General features: G+C 40.6%; 1 long non-coding RNA gene across 3 annotated transcripts in view; it reads right to left on the bottom strand.

Annotated features, from left to right (window-relative positions):
• LOC109146085 overlaps nucleotides 1–18,838 on the bottom strand; it is an 85,440-nt gene extending 66,602 nt beyond the window's left edge. The window contains exons 1-3 of one of the 3 annotated variants that reach the window (XR_005602219.1): nucleotides 18,159–18,838; nucleotides 15,056–15,109; nucleotides 14,174–14,331 (exon numbers count right to left, since the gene is read on the bottom strand). This is a non-coding gene — a long non-coding RNA (uncharacterized LOC109146085). Of the gene's footprint in view, nucleotides 1–14,173; nucleotides 14,332–15,055; nucleotides 15,110–15,398; nucleotides 15,561–16,454; nucleotides 16,520–18,158 lie in introns of those variants that run through there. The other 2 variants (XR_005602220.1, XR_005602218.1) reach the window with 2 other exon arrangements.
• Nucleotides 18,839–26,141: the final 7,303 nt, after the last annotated feature.

The following is a 26,141-nucleotide window of genomic DNA, read 5'->3' as shown; positions in this document are numbered from 1 at the left end:
GAAATGCTAAGAGCCATGGATTCATGTTTGCAGAAAGCTGACATCAGGTTGTTCCAGAGCTGTCAGCCCTCTCTGGGCAAATTGATTGATCCATGGGTACAAGCACCCCAGCTCTGAGCACTTATGCAGAGTTTGGACACGCAGACACTGGCAAACATCTTGCTGACCCTGCTATAGGCAACCTGCTTCCAAACCGATAGAGATGTTCCATCCAGTCAGGGTCCTGCCCTCCTAGGCAGTGTTCCTGAACACAAAGAGTGGACCTTTATTTCCTGCTGCCATCACTTGCCATCGATCAAAGCTACAGCAGGGTGATAACCCACTGCAGACCAGAAAGGCTGTAATACACTTTTCCAGGAAGACAAATGCTTTCTGAGGCTTACCTATAGCTATAACATAGCCTTCCATCCATCCTTCTGTCCCCACACTTAGAAACAAGTCGGCTTCATAAGGATTCAACAGCAATAGACAGCTTACTCTCCCTTCCAGATGTGCTACTCTTCCTCAGTAGGTCAAAGTCCTCTCCCCAAACTGCAGCCATTTCTGGGAAATGCTACCAGGAAGAGGAATGCCTACCTCTCCTGTGTTACCTTCACAATATAATTGTAAATCTGCAACACTCTGAGCAGGCCGCAAATTCCACAGGCCAAACTGTAAACACTGCAGGAATTCGAGGTCCTTGACATTTCATGGAAAGCAAAGCTGTGAGACTGAGGAAAACAAGCTAAAGGCTAAGTTAAGATATGTCTACCAGCTCCTAAGAAGGATCAGTTCAAATAAGGAACTGCAGTCACAATTTCCTGCTTGATTGTCACTTTCTTCCAGTGAAGAAATAGTCTGCAACTGGCCCTTGTCAGGAACAAATTACTTTCCCTTCACTGCCAAGTCAGCTCCACATGCCCTGCACAGAAGAGAAGCAGCACTGCAAAAAGTCAGTTTTCCCCAGAGGTTAGGAACTACACAGGCTGGTAATCTGTACAGATCATTTTAAAGGGGTAATTTACCCTGCATTTACTGAGAGGAGTATAAAAGGACTAAGTGAGAGTTTTGTTCGAAATGAATTGAAAAAAATCTGCCAGGTAATATTTTGCATAGGAATTCTCGTCAATAAAAATTTTTTATCCCCTGAGAGCGAGCTTTAGGGAGAGCTAAGACCCAATCTAAATCCAACCATAAAAGAAATGTGGTGAAAGCATATTGGTATTTTAGCTTATGTTCTCAGATAGAGCCAATTTGTACAAATAAAAAAAGAAAAAAAAATTAAAATTAATTACAAAGAAAAGTGTTTTGTGACACACTATTTTCAGACTTCCAATTTGTTTGCCTTGAGTGTGGGCAAGACACAATGAGCATTCTGCTTAGGCCTTCCTCACTTCATTCTTTCAAAAAATGTTATGTGTGCGAGAAAAAGGGAAAATCATCAACAATGCAGGTCCCAAGTGCAGGGTACTCACACTGGAGGGCCATTTGGAATTTATTCTATGGCACAGTCTAAGAGTCCTTATTCAGCACTTAAAATCAATGGTAACTTCACTGAGAAAGGCACGTCTGTCAGAGTTCAGAACTCTGAAGAAACTGTTTTAAAATACTGAGAATAAAATCACTAAAGCAATGATGTAAGCTTCAAATTAATTCCATTATCAAAAAGACTTCGCATATAGATTTCCTAGTTTCTCAATTAGAAGGTGTATTTTGATGCTTTTCTTTTCTTCATTCAGCCTAAATGAACTTTTTATTACAACTGCAAATTAACTTTAGTGTATCTATCATACTTCAGTAAGTCCAGATTTGGACAACTCTTGACTGCTTACTCAAGTTTCTGGACTTGTTCTCTCCTAGGCAGAGTACCTTGATCCATGCATCCTGTTGATTCTTTCAATGTCTAAAATTAGCACTGTGCATGCATGCTTCCTCTACCTGGGATCATGCTCCCCGACAGAACCAGGGGCAGCACTCAGGCACAAAGGCCCAACTGTTGGGTTTTTTGACAGGAGAAACCAGAGATTTTTATCTTTAACTTTACATACAAGGAAGAGATTCCATCCCACTCTCACATCCAGAGTATGTAACAAGTACCATTTTGTTCAGCTACATGCTGAAAATGGTAACATGGTTTGTAAGCACAAGTGGTGGCACCCATCCCAACATACGATTAGCAGTACCCATGGCTCTGACAAGTCCAAGAAGCTACGTGGCAGTCACAGGACTGCACACTTGGAAAGGTTAAAGAGAATCCCCCAGCCTCTCATTCCTCTCCTCCTCCACTCTTCCGTTCTCGCAAGGATCTCTTGGGAGACCCTTGCTAGAAAAACATTTGTCAGAAAGCGGAAGGCAACCCAATGGGAAACATCAGTGAACCTGCATTTACTTTATTTAGAAATGACACCCCATCCCTGTCCCCTGGGGCAAAACTTCTTTTCTAGACATGACCTCAGAGATGTGCTACATGCACCCTGCACAATTTATCACCATGCTGCCTATAATTAGGTTTGTTAACATACAGCCTAGTGCAGTCTTGTTGACTGGGAACTTAATCAAGTTACTATTGAGTTCTTGTATGCATTGCTTCGGGTGACTGTTTTACTTGTAGAATTATAGCTGTGACCAACGTGAGGAAATTAGCTCTGGACACAAGTTTTTTACTTTTTTTTCCCCCTACATGTGAAAATATTTAGCAAACAGTGACAATGATGGAAAACAGTAGGAAACAAAATGTTCTACATTAGTATAAAACATGAAAAATGCAGCAAGGACCCTCAGTGGTACAACATGTGTTATGCTGGCTGGCAGTCCATTAGGCTTGATAGACATTTCACTTACCTAAGTCAAATATAACAGTCTAGTATTCATTAATATAAGAAGGGGGTTGTGGAATCAAGCCTACCATCTGGTTAGAACGACAGAATAATCTACAACTCATGATTAGGTCTAAGGAGTGGAATTTCACTTTAATCTTTTTCATTGCTCGAAATTTCCATCTGCGCAGTACGGCACATCATTTTTCTTCAAGACAAATGTGCTGTTTTTCATGTTCCAAAATTAGATCAGAAGAAAACGATTAATCATGTCATGGCCTGGGAAAGGAAACAAAGCCCTGATATTTCTCTCTCTCTCTCCCCCCCCTCTCTTTCCCTCTCCCCTACCCCCACCCTCCCCCCCCCCCCCCCCCGCCCCTCCCAGCTCTGGCTCTTTGCAAGGTCCTTTCTTTCCCTGCCTCAATTTTCAACACAACTTTCAGAGATTCACATTGTGGTGGGCTAGAAACACTCAGAAAACAGGAATCTAAAATAAAGATGCAGCTTTGATTTGCATGGCCATTTTTATTTTCCCCTTGCCTCTCCCCCACCCCCAGTTTGCCACTTCATCGTTTTCTCCTTCTCTCTCTCCCTCTCTCTCCCTCTCCCCCCCCTACCATGTGCCCCCTGGCACAGGACGACAGATGGTGACCTGTTTGCATGTGACACCGTAACTGAATCTAAACTCAAGGAAACAAGTCACCGGGCTGCAAATTAGTGAGACCACACAACTGTCAGGTGGCAGTCCCCTTTGACAGTTGTAGGCCATTATAGGAACATTGATGTTTTCGCAGTGTGACAAAAAGGAATCCTTTTTGCAGCAGACCTGTCTGTCAGCTGGCTCTCAAGTCATAACAAATCCCTGGCACTCAGCTGAGGCTGAACATTCGCAGCGTCAGGAGGATGATAAATGACCTGCAGGGCTTTGAAGTGCCTTGGCAGTTCAGATGGGTCCTCAGTGCTGACAGAGAAATATACACAACAGCGTAACCAATAATGAGAACATTAAACATTCCTGCTTTGTGACAGGCTGACAGAAAAACCCAGCCTCACATCAATCATCTGTGGAGATATAACCTTGACAATTAGCCCCCTCTCTGATACTCAGAGTAACCTTTTTTTTTCCCCCTTCCCCACCTCCATTTTTTTTTTTCTTTTGCCTGGCTTATCTTCCCTGATCTTTTTTTCTGGTATGGCAGAGAGGGGAAAAAACAGCAGAAAAAAAATTCTGACATCAAAAACGATCTTTTCCTTTTCCTCCATGCAAAAATAAAATATGCCAGGACAAAGTTTATTTGATGGACTTCCACCTATTTCCCTTTAGGAGAAAGGAATATATTTTTTGCCCTATCTACCAAAGCATCTGTCACTACAAATACTCCTAGCAGAATTTTGTTTACATATTATGCTTATTTTGTTCCTTAGGTTTTTTTCCTTTCCCCAACTCTTACATTCATATCAGTACATTCTGTTGTCAAGCATCGTTTCTACTTGTAAGAGTGAGATGATTAAGCACACGACTGTCCCCTTGTTACTGTATTCCAGGATCATTCAATAAAACAGATAGAATCTCAGCTTCTTCCCATAACCTTGTGTTTTCTTTTTTTTTTTTTTTTGTATGTGCCTGTACTGGTTTGCCATTTTTTTAAACCCTTTACAGAGCAAAAATAATCTTCAAAGGACAAATGAAAGCTGCAGCTAATCTTCCTGAAAATGAAACGTTTTTAACAACCCACGGAATCATTCTCACTGAAGGTCAGGGATGCATCCTGATCTTGAGGACACTCTCCCCACTCACAGGGAATTTCTCTTGCTCTCCCAAGTGTGGGATCAGCAGAAATTCCTCCTGATATACATGACTGACTTCTTGCCATGGCTCTCTTCTGACAGCAGAGGCATTCAAGCAGTGGGGTCAATGGGAGTGTCTGTGCTCTGTGAGAGGCGAATTAGGCTTCTGGGCACTTTCTGCACTCCATCCCGGTGGCCTGGAGTCTCCTAAGTCACTAATTCAATCCCACAGAGAGGTTTCAAAGGAGTGTGAGCACCCTTGGGAAATAGCCTCAATCATAAATGAGGTTCAAAATGGCATTTGTTACAGAGGTTTTCATCTGGAGGAATGTCAATAATGTAAAAAACCCAAAACTTTCTGTCACTGAATTAGCAGCAAATCCTCTAAGGTGTGCTGTGTTCAGGTCTCTATCTCCCTGTTTCCAAAGGAATTTCTGTTTCCCTTACGCAATGACAAACATGCACTCTTGCTCTCATCAAGTACAGCACAGCTCAAATACTTTGATGTGAAGTTTGGTTAGTGAAACAGATTTACACACAACCAAGCACTTGTAAATTAAAAAAAGCTGTGTTTCTAACCCTGAAATAAAGTCTGTCCCTAAGGTCCATTTTCCTACACACATTTTAAGATCCCTGTGCAATGCTTGTGTAGTGGAAAGAAGATAAAAAGAAGAACACGCAAGGCCTTCAACCTTCAATACAGTTGTAGAAGAGCCAGCTATAGACCCAGATGATGCTACTGAAATGATATATTCCAGAGTCTGTCAGCTGAGTCCTGCTGCTGTCAAAGTACGTCCTGCGCACGTAGCCACAGCTGTTGACTTCACTATTAGAAGAGGTCAGCATGAAGGAGAAAAGAAAGTTATTAGAAAGATGATCAACAGTAAGTGGCAAAACCTGTTCAGCAACTGCCTGACCTAATTTTTACTCTGATCATACTATTCTGTTAAAAAGACAAACCATGCAGTGCCTTTTTCATAATACAGCAATGGAAGATTGGACTCTGCAGAACCGTGAGGAGCCATTTCACTCCCAGGTAAGTATTTTTAAGACAACAATGGAAACAGAAAACTTCTTTGCCTTCATTACACCTGCTTAATAGCTACTGACTAACTGTCACAGCACACTGGAAACGTACTGTGTACCACACTGCATACCCTATGTGGAGGATGTGGAGTCAGGCACTGTGGTTGCTATGTCCTGCTCAGGCTTTGGAAAGCCCAGATGTGCTAGTACTTGCCCACTGTGGGCTGAGGCTCCAGCAGAGCCAGGCAGCAAAGGACTCTGTTTCCTCTGGATCTGAGACTGGTATCTGGTGACAGACAGACATCATTCAATCTTTGGTTTCTCTACTGAGGGAATGAATTTCCCAAAGACTGCTTCTTTAGCTCATTAAAAATACCAACCTGTTTGTTTTGAACCTATCTCACAGCCAGAAGACCTTTTCTTACCTTGATAGCTGGTACCAAGGAAAGGGTGCTCTCAGCCTGTGTACTGTATCTGTGGGATCTCTCATGTGCTTGATTTCAGTCTTGTTTCACACACCTTCAAAGAAATTGCCACACCCCACTTTTTAAATTGCTGCATATATGAGTTCTAGGCCTGCCAGACAGGCTGGATAATGCCATCTCCTCTGCAGATAGTAACTCACAGTGGGGGAGCGACACTCATGGTGCTCCAATCCCCTCATGGTCAGTCTCTGGCCAAAGCAAGTATGATTTCTGACCTATGAACACTGAGGGCCCAGAAAGTATTTCTTCCCACTGTCCTAACCCATTCCAATATGATGCTTTATGGCCTATCCTACAGCATCATCAGTAAGTATATTTGGGTAGTAATTGCTGACGACAGAATCTACAGAGGATTTTTGTAAGATAAATGTGCAGAGTAAATGAACACTTTTGTCCCTGCAGCTTCCTCCCCTTCTACCTGCTTACCCACAGAAGAGGACAGTCTGCTTTTCATACTTTCCAGTGAGGAGATGGATGAAAAGGTCACCCTTGACCACCAGGCAAGGAGATTCAGGCCTTTCATAACTAACATTAGAGTTTCTCTTGTAGAAGACCATGGCTGTAGGAGTGGGTGGATGCATTCAGAACCCACCCTAACAGGCCTCTCAGTGGAAAGGGGTGAAAGGCCTGAACCATTTGCTGAGAAGATGGTATAGGTAGAGTGTAACCACTCACTCCTTTTCTCCTGATCATGTTGGAGGACTGAGCAAGCATCTGGTGTGCCAAAGGTTGGTGAGGCCAAAACTGGACTGAGATAACTAGGCATAAAGCACTTGTTATCACAAAGGCTAAGGAAAGGAAGAGTCTAGAGAAGCTATTTGGCTCCTCTGCCATTCAGGCAGCCATCATCTGTGTTGTCTGTTTGATGAAATTTTTAAGAACCAAATTTTGCTGAAATTATCAAATCTCTTAATCGAATCTCTTGGGCCATAATTCTTACTCTGCTATTTTATTTGGCTCACAGCCTTGAGCTAATCACCACTCCCTGCCTCAGTTTCCTTACAAACAGGAATGGATGCATTCAAATTACATTCACCTGAACGGCACGCTGTAAAATTTAATTAAGCCCTGAAAAGCACTCTGCAATTGTGAGATGAAAAGATGCTATTAAAGGCTTCTAGTATTATATTTCACTAAGACTCTCAGAAATATTTTGGATGGAGTTAAAGAGAGAAAATAAAAGGGAAATAAATCATAAACATTGCAGAATAAATGCTGCCCGCCCCTTCTTATCTGTAACTCGCAAGGCATATAGATTACATCTAAATAATCCTTTGTATGAAAAACTGTCCATACATTTGCACGCAAGATGTAAGGACAATGCTGGGTTTATATGAAAGGGAATATACATGTTTCCTTGCACACCCTCAGTGAAGTTAAAAGGGTTAATAAAATATAAGTTGAGATCAAAAGAAATCTGAGGTGACATTTTGGCCTTGAGGCCTTCTCTTGGCTGTGGGAAAACAGAGCGAGGCTGCTCTGCAACCCAACATACAAGCTGAAGTACAATTAGTGGTGTTTTCAGACTGCATGGTTTTTTTCTAGCTTAAATCTGTAGAGATATAAGCATATGCAATGAAAGCACTGTGAATTAGTTTTACCAGTAGAGAATTACTAACAGTGTTAAAGATAGAAACAATTTGAGAAAATTGAAAGCTATGTAATTAGAAGATTATACCCAGCCAGATCAGAACCAGATACAATATTAAAATCGTAATTATTAAATGCACTCAAAAGGGAAGGGCTTGGTGTGTGTGTGTATGCAGCTCCAGTGTCATGCACACATCCTAAGGACAACTGGAGACAGTTGGCCTTTCATCTTTTGACTCAAGACCTTCCCAAGACCTCTGCATTACAGCACGGAGAACCACACACTCTATCAAACGTCGTTATTTACATAACACATGGCAGGGAGTGGTTATGGAATAAATCAATACTTTGTGATATTTGTTACAAGCCACATGGCAGCTGAGCATTTCTAAGGCCTTACCCAAGGTCTGGCTTGAAGGGAGCTTATTACAGCTATATTAAAATTGCCTAATAAGTGAGGTTACCAGAGAAGTGCACTGAGCCTTTTTTTTTTTTTTTTTTTTTTTTTTTTTCCCCACTGGAGTGTAGCCTAGTGAGGGCCGGGGTTTCATTTACAGACAAGCTCCTGATCTGACCCTCTTCAATGCAGGCTCTCTCCTGTGTAAAAGACCAGCTGATCTCATTTGCCAGCTGTCCCCTCACAATAACACTGATTCCTAAGCATAGCTGTGATTTCAGAGGTGGACAGTTGTTCTAGATTTAGTGTTATAACTCTTAAAAAAACCCACATAACTGTTCACTACTGAGACTCTGCCTGTGCAGACCCCTGCTTGGAGACAGCAGTGTGGTGCACAATGGGAGAATGCTACCCTCTTCCGAGAGGTCCCTCGGCCAGGAGGTTTTATGGGAAAGGGGAACTTCCCGAGGACAATGAAGAAGTGGGTGCTTACCTCTCTCAATTCAGTATGTGAGGAGCCTGGACCTAGCTCACACATGCAGGCTAGATTCCTGAAGTTTGATTATGTAAATCCTGCATATCTCCCACAAAAAGCTTTGGGCTTCCTGACAGGCTTTTGTACAAACAGCCTCATTTCTGGTTTAAATCCTATCTGACCATCACTTTTTTGTGGTCTTGTAAACTGCGTTTTGGTTAAAAAAAACACAATCAGGAAACCCAATTAACCTCTCCAGTTTCATTCTGCCAAAGCAAATTCATTAAAATCTCCAGTGTGGTGAAGACTGTTTTAGAACACTGACAGTGCTTAAAATACAATGTTATCAGTTCCAAACACCAGAACAGTACAACAACTGTCAATAAGCTGCAAATGCACTCAGAAAAAGCCCACACTTTCTTTGCTTTTGCTCAGCACCTAGCACCTGGTTCACAATTAGGCTGAATAAAGTATCTAAAATAGAAAGTGGCCGTAATTGAAAAATACTATTCACTATAGTGGAAATACAGATATTAAATAACACTATAAAAATCACTAAATAGAAGATTTCTCTTCAAATGTAAGAGACAACTTGTGTAAAAAGAAACACAGTAAACAAAGTACCTAATTATGTTCTTTCTTCCGTATTAAAAATATAGGCAATCACAAAAGGTAAAGAAGAGCAAGCAGATCAAAGAGATGTGACAGCCCAGTAAGGAATCTCCACTGAAGTCAAACAGGCACAGGAAAAAATAATCTCCAAGAACCATGAGGTTGCATGAAGCACTAACAAAGAGGTTGCACAAGGAACTTGTTACACTCTTACTAAACTGCCATACAGCTGAATTTAAAAAACAAATAATCTATACATGATACATTAAACATTAGTAAATCATTTAATGGAAAGTCACTTGAAATATTCAACTACGTTTGTTTAGATGGTAGCATAAAACTGGGTCTAAAAACTAAAAATTCAGCCTTTTCTTTATTTTACTGCTCAGAGCTCATACATTAGTCATCTGCTTCCTCAGCTACATCAACACATCTCTTTTTTTTTTGGTCTCACAGCTTTCTTACTCCACTTTTTTGAAATGGCCATCTCAAGTATTTTTTCTCTTTTCATGCTTTTCTTTCTCAGCTCCCTGGTTTCCACTTATAAATCAAATTCAAAACACTGTTTTAGAGCACTACAAAGCACTGCCCTTGGACCTCTTTCTTTACCACTGCTTTCACTAGTCCTGATCCTTAAAAGAACTATCAGGCTTGCTTGGACTATCTGCATCTTCTTTCCCTATTGTAGTCTTTATTTTCCACCTATGACATGAAGCATGTTTGTGACAACTTTAAATTCACTTTTGCTAGATGTTTCCTGTAGAAAACTCACATGTGCTATTGCACAACCATGTCCCTATGCCCTAATTATGCTGTTTCACACCTTTGAGATGTCTGTAGACGAAGTCTTTCACAGCAAAGAAAGCATTAATTGACGTCAGCAATTTCTGTTGAGTAGTCTCAAGTACATCCACAGTGTCATATACACTAACCATGCATAAACCCTCAAGAACAAATGATTTGAGGGAACTGCCCCTTGGGAAATTTGCAGAGACCGTGTTAAATTCAAGTGATGTTCAGTAATATTTTAAGACCACTAATCAGGTGATATAAAAAGTTGATACAGTAATTAAATTTGCAGAAGATGCTAAATTAGGAAGTGTTGCAAACACAAGCGAAGACAGAGAAATAACACAAAGGACCTGAAAAAGCTTAGAAATAAGAGCAGGAAATAACAAAATGAAATTCATCCGGGAAACATGCAAAGGTACCATACATCTGGGGGAAATATTTCAAAATTAAATACCAAAAGTAATCTGATCCTGTGGTTCAAGGTGTAAACTGATTGCCACAGCTGAAATAATCCTCTCAACCTTCCTGCTCAGCAACATATAACTGGCAAGGTACATTACGAAGGGTTTTGAAAGATCAGGCACAAGTTATTTTTGGAGGCAGGATGCCTGTCTCTTACAGAAAATCATCTGCAACATCTATATTCAGAGAAATAGCCAGGTTCTTTGAGAACATTCCCACTCTTGGGCAAGCAAAATATTTGCTTACTCCCCCTTTCATGCCCAACAGTTACCTCCATGCCCTCCTTTGTATCCTTCCAGACAATTCAGCACAGACCCATGACACAGTGGCAGTAACAGCACAAGTTGAAAAGAACAGGTGAAGGGGATGCCAGGCTAGTTAGAGGGTGAATTATCTGGACTCTTAGTATTCCCAGCCTCTGAGAAATTGCCTCAGCTACTTTTCACTCTCAGCGGCCACAGGGACTGCTACACCAGACAAGCAGTAATGTTGTCAGAAACACAGAACCAGATATTCAGTTGATGTCAGTCAGGGCTTTTCTGCTGACTTCAAAGAGAATAGCAAATTTAATGTGAGTTTGCAGTGAAATAGGATATTGAAATTCTTCAGTGCTGCTTAGTTTTCCATCCTTGGGCTCACCACAATCAGGAACTAGAGAAGAGATGAGGGTTTGTACAACATTGATAAAACTACAGTAAATATATCACTAGGCTTTGGCCCTTGAATGCCATTAACTCATAGAGAAGCTGGAAGGAGTTGAATGGAAATCAATAACAATGAAGGATCTCAAACAGATGGGCTTTGAAGAAAGTCACTATCTTCTTTTGTTACACATAAAAGACAAGAAATGTCATTAAAATAAATAAATTCATTATAGCCCTATAGCAAATCAGTTGCCCTCTGTCTCTGCTTCAGAGCAGAGCTTCTACTTAGGAATTAACTTTCTACTACAGCTCTAAATAAACATTACCTATATCCACACGTTCCCTACCCTGTTCTTCCTAGATAAACAATCCCTACAGGAATGAAATTAGAGACTGAGATGAGTCATTGGTTTCACCACTCATTCAGTTCTGTTCATTGTCTAACCACCCCCCCCCTCCACCTCACCCCCCCATGCATTCAGTTGATTCAATTTATTATGAAATTCCAGAGGTGTGAATGGCTGGACAATAGCTTAAGGAGTCTTTGCAGCTGGATCACCTCTCGTCACTGAAGTGAAGTATGGTTCCACATGGGCCAAGAACAGGATTTCATAGAAACTAAATTGAGATTGAGCATCCTTCCATAAAGATTTGCTGTAGCATAAAGAACAAATCATACACTTTCACAAGAATTTTTGAGTCAAGTTTACAGTTTGTGTCAAGCTGACAGCCTTTGCTTCTGTCTGATGAGTGTGAAGCCAATCTCCTGCCGTGCAGCTGTCCTTAAAAAGTCATACTGAAACATATAAAAAGTCCAGCTCCTGATGTCATGGAAATTACTTCTCTGAGGGCATTTATGATAGCAAATGGAATGAAAAAAAACCCAAAAGACAAAACAAATTTTCTGAATGATCTCATTATAACTGTGGTCAGCTTTTTACACTGGGGTAGTTTGAAAGCTCCAAGGAGAATATGTTAATGCAACTAAAAACATTTAATGAAGAAACTGTTACCATGCAGATACCAGGGAGATAAGGATGATATATGGTTAAGCACAATACTTGGATCTTAAGTGATCTGTGGCCTGCCCCTAGCGGTGCAACATATTTCCTGTAAAAACCTAAACAAATGGCTTTAGAAGTACCCTAATTCCAGGTCTGTAAAGTCAGTACTTTCTCAGCCACTTCTATTCGTGTTTCAAGCTACGTACATCTGCAGTGTATCTCACAATAGGGAACAGATTTGGAACAGAGAAGAGAAGGTATTTCCAAAGCAGGTAATAGTATTATGGGCAACTGGCACCACCACATTTCATCAGGCATGTATGTCTAGAAAATCTTCTCCAGCCAGAAGAGGGAGATCTGTGGTTTGAGATCTCCAGACCAACAATTCATATGAATCACTTTGGGTGGGCTTACCTTGCACTTAATCATCAAAACCTATGCCAAGGTTATGGGTAGCACCATTATGCACAGTCAGATATCTTTGTCTCTCTGTGGCATGTAGGTTTTCCAGCTGTCATGAGCCCCTGCCCTCCACAAGATCTTTATAGGAAGACTGGGCTTGAAGATGGAAATGCAGTCATGATATAATGGAGTGTGGTGCCTGATACTATCAGGGCTTTTTTAATATTAGTCTCATTGCTGCGGGGTTTGAGCACTTCCAGCTGAAGTTGGGTGCTGCCATCATCCAACTGTCTCATAGAGAGACCTGCAGGCAAAGTTGTGGTTATAAAACTTGAGATGAGCAGATCTTCTATCTGTATAATGAGCTAATTAAAAATTAATTTAAACATAGTCTGTATAAAGTGCTGAAGCATATGATGTGGGGTATAATCCTATGCTGGATTTGACAACTCACAGCTGCTACTGCATATTCAGTGTTTTTGAACAAAATGATATGTTTCTTCTGCCAGACTCCATGAGAATTTTCCCTCACTGAGGACTTGAGAGTCTGACTCCGGGATGCAGATTGAATGGTTAGTCTATGTGATGATGTGCAGAGATAAGAGCTCAGATCTAGAGGCCATTTGACTGTGTTTGCACACATGCTCTTCCTTAGACCAAGCAGTGTTCTAGAAAGCAAGCATGGATACAATCCGCTGTCCTTCCCACCATTCTTTGTTCCAGACTTTGTCATGCTGCACCAGCTTGTGTGTCTCAGCACTTTCAGTGTTGATGTATCCATAAACAGGATGAAAATATCTGTATTGGCAATAAGCACAAAAGATTTTTTGCCTTCAAGGCATATAGACCCCTGGGAACTATGCGGAAAGCTGAAAGGCAAGCTCTGATTGCTTTCCTCTGCCAATGAGTCTCAGCTGGGACACAGATATATATGAGGCATCAGGAGCTGGGGAAGCAGAAATCAGAGAGGTAGGAGTGCACTCAGGAAGCCATAAAAGAGAAAGAGCTCGTATAATTCTTGCTCTCTTCTTGGACAGGGATCTACCACAAACTGTAATTGAGCCCTGCCCCAAATGAGGTGCTAGTCACTGTACTGCAGAGACATTGAGACTCCTGGACACTCCAATCTCTGCTCCTTGCAGCCAGGCCAAACCTGGGATACAGCAGTACGGTACTGCTTGCAGAACCAGCTAGAGGAAGAGGTGTTTTCTTGCTTGTTTAGCAATGATGTTTAAATAGCCTAGAATGAGCAAATACTGCAATGGACTTAAAAGAAAATCACTTTCAGTTTGAATGAGAACAACTGGATGGTTGCCTTGGTTGGAAGACTGAAAACCCTATAAACATGAGTCCAACTATATGAAGCAAGATAGGAATAAAAGGATTGCTTCTGAATATAATTATTTAGTGTGATCATTTTTGAATCTGAAAACGACCACTTCCACTGATGGTTCACTAAACATTGGTATGGTGGTAATTTGCTTACTGTATTATTAAATAAAACATTTTCCTTCTTGCCCAAAATACATGTTAATTAATCATAATGAGATATAGCCTAGACACAAGCAGGTAAGAATTATGCATGGCCACACTTACTTTTGTGGTGTTACCAGCTACAGAATCACTATGATTCTTGATAGGAATAGCCTCAAACAGTTAGAGCAAAACAGAACAGCAATTATGAAGTAACTCTGTACTTACTAGAAAGAAAATCTTGCATATTCAGGAAGATTTCTTAAACAGTAATAATGCATTTGTTCTTTACTCACGACCTTTATTCTGCTGGTGTCCCCAAAGCAGGAAAGCCACAGGGGTCCCAGGACTCTGAGCTTCAGCGGAGAAGCCCAGGGATGGCAATCCTTGGATCAAGAAAGAGAACCATGAATAACAGGTAACTTATGTGAATGAGACACAGAATATTTAATTTGAGAAAGAGCCTTCCATTATTCCCTTAAAAACTCAGTAGTAAGAAATCAGCATAGAATAAACCCATTAATTAGCTGATTCTAGCCAGCTACTGTGTACTGCTTATTGAATTCTCATGAGAGCTCACAAAGACCTTTGGTTACTTCCCATAAAAGGGTGCACCTGTGTTTCAGCAGCAGTACTGCCACCAAGCTACTTTTGTTTTGTGCTATGATGATTTTCAATAAAATTTCAAATCAATATCAACATAGACTTTTGTTTTTCCAGAATACTTATGTACATATTCAAGATGCAGACCATAATCAATTAGAGCCCTCTGTCCTAAAAGGACACTCTATAGAAAGGCCAGAGTTCATCAGCACAAGAGATGGGTTCTCTTGTAGGCTCTTCAAGACTTCTTTATGGAGCAAAGAACAAATTTTCAAAAGAGCTAAGTAACACTGAAAGCTTTGGCCTCCTTTGTTCTATGCCCATAGTGCGTTTTTGCTTGCTCTGTCATAAAATGGAATGACATGGACATATTAGAGAGATGACCAAAATACAAGAGCATGTACAGAGCAGCATACATAAGAGATTGGAGAAAACATTCCTTCCCAACCCTTCCTCACATACGTATGCCAAAGGTTTGGTAGCCCTGAAAATAAGCTTAACATTTACCAAATGAGACCTGATGTCTTCCCTGTCGCAGCTGGTCAAATTTTTAATGATTGCCTGTTACAAAAGGAAGAGAAGTAATGCATTAACTGTTGAGCATAGAAATGTATGTTAGAAAACAAAACCTCCATCATAAGAAATAATACTTTCATGTCCTGTATCTCACACTTCAGAGCTCTTTTGCATGTTTCCCTTATCACATGTATTGATTGGTGATTTGTACAGCCCATTCTTTAGTCATTTATCCATGAAAATAAAATTTAAAGGATGACAAAATACACACCATGCCTATTCCCTCCTACCAATTTTATACACAGAGACATTTTAGTAATAAAAAATTGAATACCTGAATTCTCTGAGCGATTTTTTTACGCAGTGCTGATTAAGGATGTATTGAAGTTGCATAGCAAGATTTCAACAGCGGAGGAGGCTACAAGGGTGGCTTCTGTGAGAAGCTGCCAGAAGCTTCCCCTGTCTCTGACAGAGCTAATGCCATCTGGCTGCAGCACAGACCCATTGCTACCCATTAGCAGGAATGCCAGTGGCCTCTGGGATAGCATAGTTAAGAAACACCCCCATGCAACAGCAGCTGGGAGGGGAGTCAGCCAGGGTCACCTCTTCCCAAACAAAGTCCCCAGGAGCTGTTTGGAGTTGTTTTGCAGCCCAAGCTGTTCAACATGGAGGCTTATCACAACAGTTTGCCACACGGAATATGCAGAGCAAGGTTCCCATGGCAGTTAACTCACACTCAAGAACAATTTTGAAAATCCACAGTTTAATTGCCACAAATAGAGTTTTCTCCAATCTTTTCTCTTTTTTCTGCTTAATCTGAAAGGAAACAATAAAATTATCTTACAGCAGGTTTCTTTTTAGGCTTGGAGAACAGCTGAATTTTGTGTAAGGTCCATGCAGCAAGGATGAGAGTTTTGAGATAGAACATGATCAAAGATTTTGATTGTTATATCTTTCTCAGGCTCACCTAACAGCCTATTTTCAAATTAAACTCCTCCTTAGAAATACTCCTTCTGCTAAGCTTTTCAGAAAATCCCTGTATGTGACAGATCCAAAGCACACAACTTCCAAGAATAGTCTTTCAGTTTCCATTTGCAGCAGTGCCATTCTGGTAAACCGGGCATGTAAAACACACAAGTATTTACAGGAAAGACTTTAATTGTTTCAATAGATTGGATCTTTTTATCCTGCACATTTCTAAACACATTAAGCATGTCTACGTGTTCCTTTTTTTCTTCTCCCTTGCTGAAGGAATCATCTAACAAACTGGGGCCTAAATGGGAAGAGCAGAGATGCAGCTACAGCAAAGGTGTGATTTTATGGTCAGCTTCATCTAGTTGAACTCTGAAATACTACTGCAAGGGACAAATCTTCCTTTCCCCCACCTCACCTGTCTGTCCTCCACGCTTTGTGTCAGCACATGTAGTTGCATCCTCAGCAGTCAGCCAGATCCGGTCCCCAGTACAGCTGCACAGCTGGATGAATGCTGCTGCTGACACAACACAAGGACAAGGGACAGACACCCTTTCACCACCCTTCTGGAGCTTACAAATAGATTAGCCATGGCTGATACAGAACTATACCCAAGTATCGCCCCTTTTCAATGAAGAAAGGAAACAGCAGATTCCTGTGTTATTCGCCGCACAGCAATAAATCAAGTTACTGATAAATAGTAAGCATTTGGCATACCTGCCTTTATGATACCATGGTCATTGGTAATGCAACTGCAAATGGGAAGCAACATGTCAGACAAATGATTGTTTCAAGAGATCAGACAATAAATGTAAATTAAACCAAATTAAATGAAATTGTAAGAGAAGTTTTATGGACAGGGAACTGTGAGGTGAGGCTTGAACATTCACTACTTTCATCTTCATCTCAGAGAACACTACCTCCAAAACTATACTGAATACTGGTGTCATGATAATTACCATTAAATGAAAAGGTGGCTTAGGAGGCAGATCTAAACCAAATGGTGGAATGGAAAAGGCAATATACTATTGGCTTCAGCAGAATTTGGAGGAAGGCTTTAACATTTTTTATCCATTCCTCCACTGTCTGCTACATACACAAAAAGACAGCAGAAGAACTTCAAGAGCTGTAAAAAGACAAGTCTAGGGGACTACAGAATAAGTAGTGCAAAGTCAACTTTTTTTTTAGAAACAGATATTCTTACTGTTGAGAAAAAAGAGTTGTTTCATATCAGAATAATTAAATGATAGGAGAAAAAGGGGCAGTTTCCTCTACAGCAGTTAGTACTAGCCATTACTAGTGCCAAGAGCCCAGATTAGAGAGACCATCACTCTCATCCTGAACAACTTCTATCCAACTCACTGCCCTTCACCTCAGCAGCAGTGGCACAGTGCCTCAAGCCCTGACTCTGCAAGACAGCAGGATACAGATACCAGTTCTCTGTTCTGCAGCAGGATATACAAGAGCAGTTCCCACGGCCATCCCAAGGAGCTACGTGGATACCTATTGCCAGGAAGGGTGGGGTGAGAGCACTTGGAATGCAACTACTGAAAGTTCAAGTCAACAGGTTTGGAAACTTGGCAAAGACAGCGCAGACAAATAACTCAAGGTTTGCGGGGCACCTCTGTGACTGGTATAAATCAGATGAGTACTACTGAGCTCAAGGGAACCTGCCAGTGCACGACAGATGAGCACCCACTCGTTTGCCATGTTCCTCTGAGTCCTGGTGTCTGCACTGCTTGGCTCTCATCCAGTTTCCTAGTGTTTCATCCAGGCCAAGATGAGAACCACACAAAACGTTCTGCCATTCTCAACACAGTGAAAAATGAAATCACATTTTATCATGAAAGTTGACCCTCCATTTTTTACATCAGTGAAGATACAGAGGAGATGTAAAAAAAGAATAAGGAACTTCCTCTCCTTCTTTCAAATCCACACCCTGTAAGTGCTTTCCTGCTGCTGACAGAAATGAAAGTCAGGCCTGGATGAATCCAGCAGAGATACCCAGAGGCACCAGAGCAGTGCTGGGCCCCTCCCAATGCCACACCGCAGTTCAAAGCCTTCAAAGGCTGCAGATCTCCCACCGTGCTGCAGTTTGGCTCCCACCCGAAGAGCCACATACCTTTCAGCAGTGTACTCTCTTTGCAGCATTGTCTCCTCTGTGACAGTAGGTTCTTCTCTTCTCTGCCTTCTGCCAGTACAGTCACAGGCTGCTCTCATGGTGTACAAATGCTGAGCAGCACCTCTCCTCCTCCTGTTCATTTTACCTCCAGCCGCAGGTCAGTGCCAGCCAAAGCTCTTTATTTGCTGGGCTTTACCCACCATTTCTGCCCCAGCTCCCATTCAAGGTGCTTACTTTGACAAGTGCCTTTCTACACAACGAGGTTGTCATAAGGATTTTTGAGACAATGGTGGCTGTAGTAAATGGGAGCCTTGATAATAGCAGAGAGATCAGATGTCACGCCTTGAGATTCAGTGTCACTCCATGCATGCTGCACACACACACAGGTCCACTGCACAAAGTGTGCACTGCTGTGCCCTGGGCTGGAGCTTGCAAAATTGCTTTCCTGCATATGCACAGTAGCTTTTTCCTTAGCAGCCACTGCCACCAGTGCCAAAAAGGCACCCAGCCGATGTGAAATATTGGAGGAAGCTTTTCTATAAGCTTTTCATATGAAGCGTAAGACTTCACTGGGCATTTAGAAAGGACATCTGGCAACTCCTTCACTGGCCAATAGGATCTGGAGATGCCCCCAAATTCACACTGCAACAGATTGCTTAGTCTTGGTCCTTGCAGTCTTCAGGTCTACTGATCAAAATAAGTATGAAATAAAGATGTAAAATGCAAATGAAACAATAAGTCAAAACCAAATCAAACCTTTTCAAAAGTTAAAAGGATTTCATGAATGAAAAGAAATTAAATTAAATTAAATTAAATAAACAGGTTGAAGTTCATTTCTTAGCACAGTAAAGACTCAGCTACTCAGACTGTTGATTTAGCCAATACTTTGACTACAGCAAAAGACTGCTCCTAGTTGCAAGACCTGGCTCTATTAATACCAACTTCCAAAACAACACAAATTGTCAAGCATCTGGTTCAGCCTGTTACAGAAAGTCAGGCAGAGCCTGAACTCTGCATAGAGACTTGAATTTTACTGTATTTCAGGGATGATGGTAAAAGGCTTGAAATATCAAATTCCTCTGGTATATCTTCAGTAAAAAAAATGCAGTTCTCTAACCCCATCATTTTCCCAAGATGCTGCTGTGGCACGGACTGAAGGGCAGGGAGGAGAAAGGAGTGGAGGAGGAGAAAGAAGTTCCTCATTCCTCCCTACTGCCCTTCCTGTTTTCATGTCTGTTTATTCAGAGGATTGTCTTTCCACAAGCAAACAACTAGAGACAAGCTCACTCCAAATGTATGTTCTCTCGTGTTTCAAGCACTTGCTCTCTCTTCTTGCTGAATGTTTAGTTACAGCATGAAAAATGGATATGTGGAATGAAGACATTTCCCCTTTGACTAGCACATTTGCCGAAGGTATGTCAAGGATCTGAGGCAAGGGGTATGGGGCAAGCTTTCAAGAAAGTTCCCCCCCCCCCCCCCCCGCACCTTCTCCTTTGCTTGCTTATTGGAAGAGCAATAAATATCAAGCAGACAGACCCTTCTCACAGTTACAAAGCCTACCTGTAACTGAGCTGGATAATTAGCAGCCTTGAAGATGATATATGACTTTCATTACCCTTTGGGACTGGAGACTAAATGAGGACAGAGCTAATTGCCGTGCAAAGCAGTTTGGCATGAATGAGAAAAATGCAGGCGCTGTCTCCTGCCAAAAAAGGGCCCTATTGCTGCTCTGATCTCATGGCTGGTTTTTGCCGCAGGAGTTCACTTGGTGTCCATAAATCATGGTCTGCTTACAGCTGAAACTGCACTGAGTCATCAACATGCAATAAGCTGAGTGACAGATTCCAGCCTGACTACATTAGAACTTCAGACTTAGTCCTCCCCCCTACACTACCCGTACTTAACAGAAAATTAAACCCAGACTACACAGACATGAAGGCTGTGAGAAACACAAGGCTTGTTTACTTGACAATAGTTTTTAAGACTGATGTTTCCAGGAAATAACATCATGCATTTTGAAAGGGAGAGGGCCAGAAGTACTGAATTTATAAAATGACCCATTGCTACAGAACTTGGTATGCCCTTCCTCATGTAATAGCTGATTAAAATGTATTGCCCTCCTCTAATGATCTAAAATGGCACTTTGTCATCTTAGTTCTTATGGAGATATATTTAGTCAGCTAACTGAGAAAATATTTTGCTGCTCTTTAAAATTAGGCCAGAAGAACCTGAACTTTGATTGTTAACCTGCTTCCAAAGTGACCTGGGGCATATTAACATCCATATTGTAGCATTAAGAAGTATGAGCTTATGGGGAATCTAACCCATAAGTGCAAAAGAGAGCCCTTGAAGACACTCTTTTCCTCTCCCCATTCTGTTTTGCAGAAGATCTTTTGCTTTTCCCTAAAGGGATCTTAGGTCTATTTTTTTTTAATGGAAGAGATTGTGCTGAATTTGCAATATGGTATCCTGTCAGATCCTAATCAATTAGCCCACATCAGCTCAGTATAAGGCAGATACCAATTTAACTCACTGAGCTAAGCCTTCTGATTTTCTCTAAGGGCAGTCACATAATTCATTCTTTGTAGTGCCAAATTATATTTGACATTTAATTTAAAACTCAAGGTACCATAATGCAAAATCTCACTAAAAATAATGGTGATAAAGCAGAGAAACATTTCATTTGACAGTGAGGATTTTTTCAGCTTATTTATGCATCCAAACTTTCCCCCTCACTCACCTTTCAAAGCCCCAAACTCAGGAGGCAATCATTTTCAGGAGACTTTAGCCTCTACAGGTGCTTGCATACAGTAAAGGGGCACTTAAGGGTGAAGCAAACAAGGTAGTTGCTGATCACCTTTTGGTGGGTGAGCTCTGCCCTCCTCCCCCTGATGACACAAGCTCGACTTTTCATCTATTCTTGCTACTGTAGATAGTAGAAAGAAATACTTCCATGGAGTGGCTGGGCTAACCGGAATGGTTGTGTGTGGACTGGGGGCGGGGGAGTCAGCCTAAAAAGGTTGAGTTTTTTGCATTTTGAAGACCCAGCAAGAGAGAGAGGGGAAAAAAAGTGTTTAATGGCTTCATTCACCATTCTCTGCCCTGCAGTAACTCCATTCACAGCGACTGGGGACAATGGAAGTCTGGTGGTTCATGAAGCATGTCTAGACTCTGACAATGCTGGTTCATGCACAAATGATAATAAAAACCCCAAGTTCTCCTCCTTTCTTGAAACGCGCAGCACAGTGTGAATCCATGGGGAGTTTTAGCCCTGGATTCACTCAGCACTTCCAGTGACAGTCAAACTCTAATCCAAGCACTACTTGGAAAAATTGGGCAGCCACCTCTCTCAAGGTGAGTGACTTGTAGGGACTGACTCTTTCTGTTGGTAGTGTGCAAAATGCTAAGCAGCCAGAGATTTGCCTAGCTAATCCAGAGCAGCTCTACGAGAAGAGAAAGTAATGGATAACAGCAGGCTCTGCATTGTTGAGACAATACCAGATAGCAATAAGCAAAGGACACTGGTAGTGCAATCCTCCTGAGAGTGACTCAACTTTCGTCCTGTCAAGTAACAGCTACTACTTTGCAATAAAAAGAAGCAAATGTCTAATGTTCTCATCCTTTATGTGCCAGATTAGCTCGTGGGGGAAAAAAATCATCACTGGTCGCAACATGCTTCTCAACATAAAATGGATTATTCAAATTCTGGGATGTTAGGTTTTACTGTGGATTTCAATCCCTGATTAAGATAAAAACAGTTCAGGGCTAAACTCTGGTATTTTTAGAGTGAGTATAGGCCTCAGGTTAGGCATTCTTGCTCTATTTCACACTTGTGTGTAGGTGCATGTATATGCTAGTAGGAGACAAGCTCAAAACCTTGCCCATGTGAACAGATCAATTTCTTTTAGTACTTACTATGTGCTCTACATTTATGTTATAGAATACACACGGCATTATCTGGGGTGTGAAATGTGGACAGGAATAAAGTTGCTATGTACCTGAGTGAGAGAGTGCATTATCAGCATACTTGGAAATGAAAGAAACTGTATTTGATGTCAAGACAGAGTGGCTGTGTGACAGGTTTAAAATAGTGAAACAATTGTGAGGGTGTAACACCACTGTGGGATTTCCCTATATTCCATCAGATTTCCTGGTGGAATAAAAACCACAAACCCAAAAACTTCTGGAAAAGCAATTCTTCAGCATTGTATAACACAGAGAGCTCCTTTCTACGATGTGTATTCTGTAATTCAGCTCTTCCAGATTTCCTGAGCTGAGAATGTATCAAGACACTATTTTCAATAGCAAGGATTTTGTATTTTAATTGTAAGGATAAGAGTACCTTTCATGAGTCAAGATAACTGCTTTCTTAATCTAATTATACTTCAGCTTTTATAGCATACTGTAGAGTTCCACAGCTTATTAATACTTTCATGTGGATAAACACTTCCATTGGTTTAAGCACTATTAACAATTTTAAGAAATAGAGATTAAGCATTCCCTATTGCTTTTTCATAAAATTTAAGATTGTATCATGAGGACTTATGCAGCCTTCACACCTCTATTTCTAAGCTCATCTTACTTAGCCTCTTCTCATCTGGAAATCTTCCCAGAAATTGGCTTTTACCCCTTCTAAATCCTGTATGTAGGGTCTTTTTGAGTTGAGGGCAAGGTATAATTTTCAAGATGTTAACCTGGTATAGACTCATATCATCCACTTCATGCTCAGTACTGTCCCAGAAATTTTTGCAATTGTGAATCTGTGTAGGCACTTCTGTAGCTCCTTACCAATTTATTAGCAGCATTATGGCACACAAACAAGTGCACAAAATCTTTAGAATATTTAAACAAACAAAAGATTTTGCACAAAATTCTTGAGAAAATTCAGCTCAACAAATATTTCTTCAAAATAATTTTAATGTTTTCAGAAACGAGATTATGTAGGAACTGGTGCAACTGTATTACTGTAAAGAAGATGGATTAGTTAAATGTCCATTTTAGTGGCCCATTTATATCACTAAATTTTTACCATTGCAAAGACAGAAGCTTTAAAAATAAGGAATAATTTAAAATGGTACTAAAAAGTACACAGTCTGTAAATATCTAGATTGGAAAACTGACATTTTGTACTACAAAGAATCATTAAAAGGAAGCGAAGGGATAAGGGCATTTCAGACCCTCAGATACGTAAGTTGGTTCCAAGTGTTGACAACTTAAGCACTTTCACTGTAAAAAAAACCCCACATAAACAAGAGTCTGAATTTAAATTTATGCTTTCTGAAGGTCTTAATTGTAATCTCTTTGCATATGTGGGATTTACCATACTGCTTTGCAAGGAGTCTATCAAATATGGGGAACTGACTTCAGAGTCCTTGCATCCAGGAAGGAAGAGGATTTTTAATTGCATTGTGCAAAAAACATTAGCGATAAAATCCCCTTATAAATACAAACAGAAAACTAAACCATAGTGTCAGAAGCCATAAGGATTGGAATGCAGAGAGACTGAAAGAGAGAATGCAAACGACCTCATGACGCTTACACATGTCTAATTTCTGGAGAAAATTCTACTTCAATTTATGGTGATGAAAAGAAGGCTCAGAAAACAGCTTGTTTACTCCTCATTTAAAATACTCCCAGACAAATGGATTATTGGTTTTTTTAATCCCTCCTGATACGGGATTTTATAATAAATAGCACAGATATATTTGTCACTATTCTTAATCATGGATATTAGTGCGAAGATTTCAACAAGCTCTATTCAGTTCCAGTTTAAATTCCTTTAAATTCTTCCAAGCTCCATTATGGAATAACTCTCTGCATAATTTAAACTTGTGTTTGACCACTGTTCTGGGTCCTCATCACATCTGTATTGAGGAGCATTTTTCCAAAGCACAAACAGCAATCACTTCAAACAGTTTGAATTTTCTGGCCACTGTCTGTCCATCCAATCTGAGGAGCTGTACTATCTTACATTTCCTTGTCACTGACCAAAATATTTCTGAAATTCCAAGTTAATTAGCACTGCAACATTCCAAGTACTGTAAGAGGCTAACCCCTGGTTTTCCAATGGCGTAAGCAGGGGTTGCTGCTGCTCCATATGCAATAAAAATAAACTCCTGAGACAAAAACGATAAAGTCTAGATGGATAGATAACAAAAAGTGAAAAACAATGGACTTTTTTTTCTCACATTATAGTTTAGGAAACAAAGGCTGAAAGAGAGCAAATGTTTTGCCCAAGATTGCCAAGACTAGACAAAGCAAGGACAAAAATTGAGTCCAGATTTCTTCAGACTGGTTATGGATCCTGTATCACATGATCATTTTGCTCAGTAAATGAATGGCAACCACAGCCTGACCAGCAGCCTACTGAATTCAACAAGAACAGCTCTTGCTATTTCCAAAGGGGATTTTGATCAGAGTCCACTGGGTTACTCTACGAATACAGGCAAAAGAAGCCTGCAGATAGAATAAAGCTGAGGACATGCCACACCAGACCAGATTTCTTCTTTTTTAAGGCATCTCTAATTCATTTGCCATGAGTAATATAATATTCACGGAGTCCCATCTGGTGTTCAATTTTATGTATAAGTGCTTTGCATTGTTGGTCTGATAATTCCAACTAAAACTGGTAAAGTGATATACAGGTCCTTGAAAACAGTAGCAGGATAAAAAGAAATAACAAATTGAATAAAGGAGAAAAAATAAGCTAGCTTTAGTCTGTAAGGAATAAAATTGATGCCTTTTAACCTTACACATAAGTTCCACACCATTGCTTTTTAAAATCAGCTGAAAATCATTTAAAATCAAATTGATTTTGGCTTTTACATTCAGATGCACTTCAGCTTCTCACTTACTGGCCTATACAAGTAATGCCTTCAGCCAACCTGTGTTTAGAATGGGTTGAAAATCAGTTTGTATGCCCACATGCTTATTGGAATTTTCTCATTTCCATTTCACTCAGAGCCAATCACGATCAGATTAACTTGCTGGGGAACATGTCAAGACGTTGATTTTATGGGTGTTTTAGCAAAGAAATGGTTCCTAATACAGTGAAACATTTTTTTGCTTATAACACATTGTCTATTGCCCATTTTGTGTCAATAAATGGGAAGATGGATAATCAGAACTGTTCATATTTATTCTGAAGAGCTCTCCTCTCCATCATGTGTAGACCCATAATCAATCATGAAAGAACTGTAAAATCACATGAAAATATTTCCTAGTTTACATCTGCTCTTTTCTACTAACAAAATCTGAAGTATCTGCAGCCTTCCATGTATGGAATGGTAGGGTAGGCTTCTGAAATGGACACTGTCCTGCTCACCTGCTGCCATCCAACTGTGGATCATTTGGATTGGATAACTGCTATCTGAACTGACGTTTAGTCATCCAGTCTGAGAGCAAGAATGTTGAAATGATGCAGCATAGCACACTATCAAGGCTGTAATAGGACATAGAACACCTGCCATTGACTTGGATAGAAAGGATAAAATGCTCTGAATTGCTTTGTTTTCAGCATTCTCTTTCCCATACTCCTCACATGTCCGTTTTTACTTAATCTGTCACTGATGCTTTAAGGAGAGAGAAATGGCATGGTTGGAGAACAAGAAAATGTGAAGCAGATGCCCAAGTTCTATTATTGACTCTGTTGGCGACTGGATAAGCTGCTTATAGCATTGTATCAAGTTCATTGATTTAGATGGCTTAGTTTTAGGCTTCCAAACTGACAAGATACACACTGCCTGCTCTCCACTGTGAGTCAGTACTTCAACACTCTTTGTCTTCAAAAAAAGAGTTAGAATGACTCTGCAATTACAGTGGTAAATATGCCTCAAGCTCTGCATCTAAAAACTCAACACTTACAGTTAAATGATATCAAGAAAATACTGACTGTAACCTCACAGTAATTCAATTTAGTTTCCTCTAAACAAGAAATTAAAAATGCATCACAGAGATATTGTGGGTTCAATCAATGCTTTAAGT

Source organism: Corvus cornix, chromosome 6 (assembly GCF_000738735.6).
Source record: "Corvus cornix cornix isolate S_Up_H32 chromosome 6, ASM73873v5, whole genome shotgun sequence".
NCBI lineage: Eukaryota > Metazoa > Chordata > Aves > Passeriformes > Corvidae > Corvus > Corvus cornix.
The sequence above is the reverse complement of the archived record's forward strand: the minus strand, read 5'-3'. Positions and strand labels throughout refer to the sequence as shown.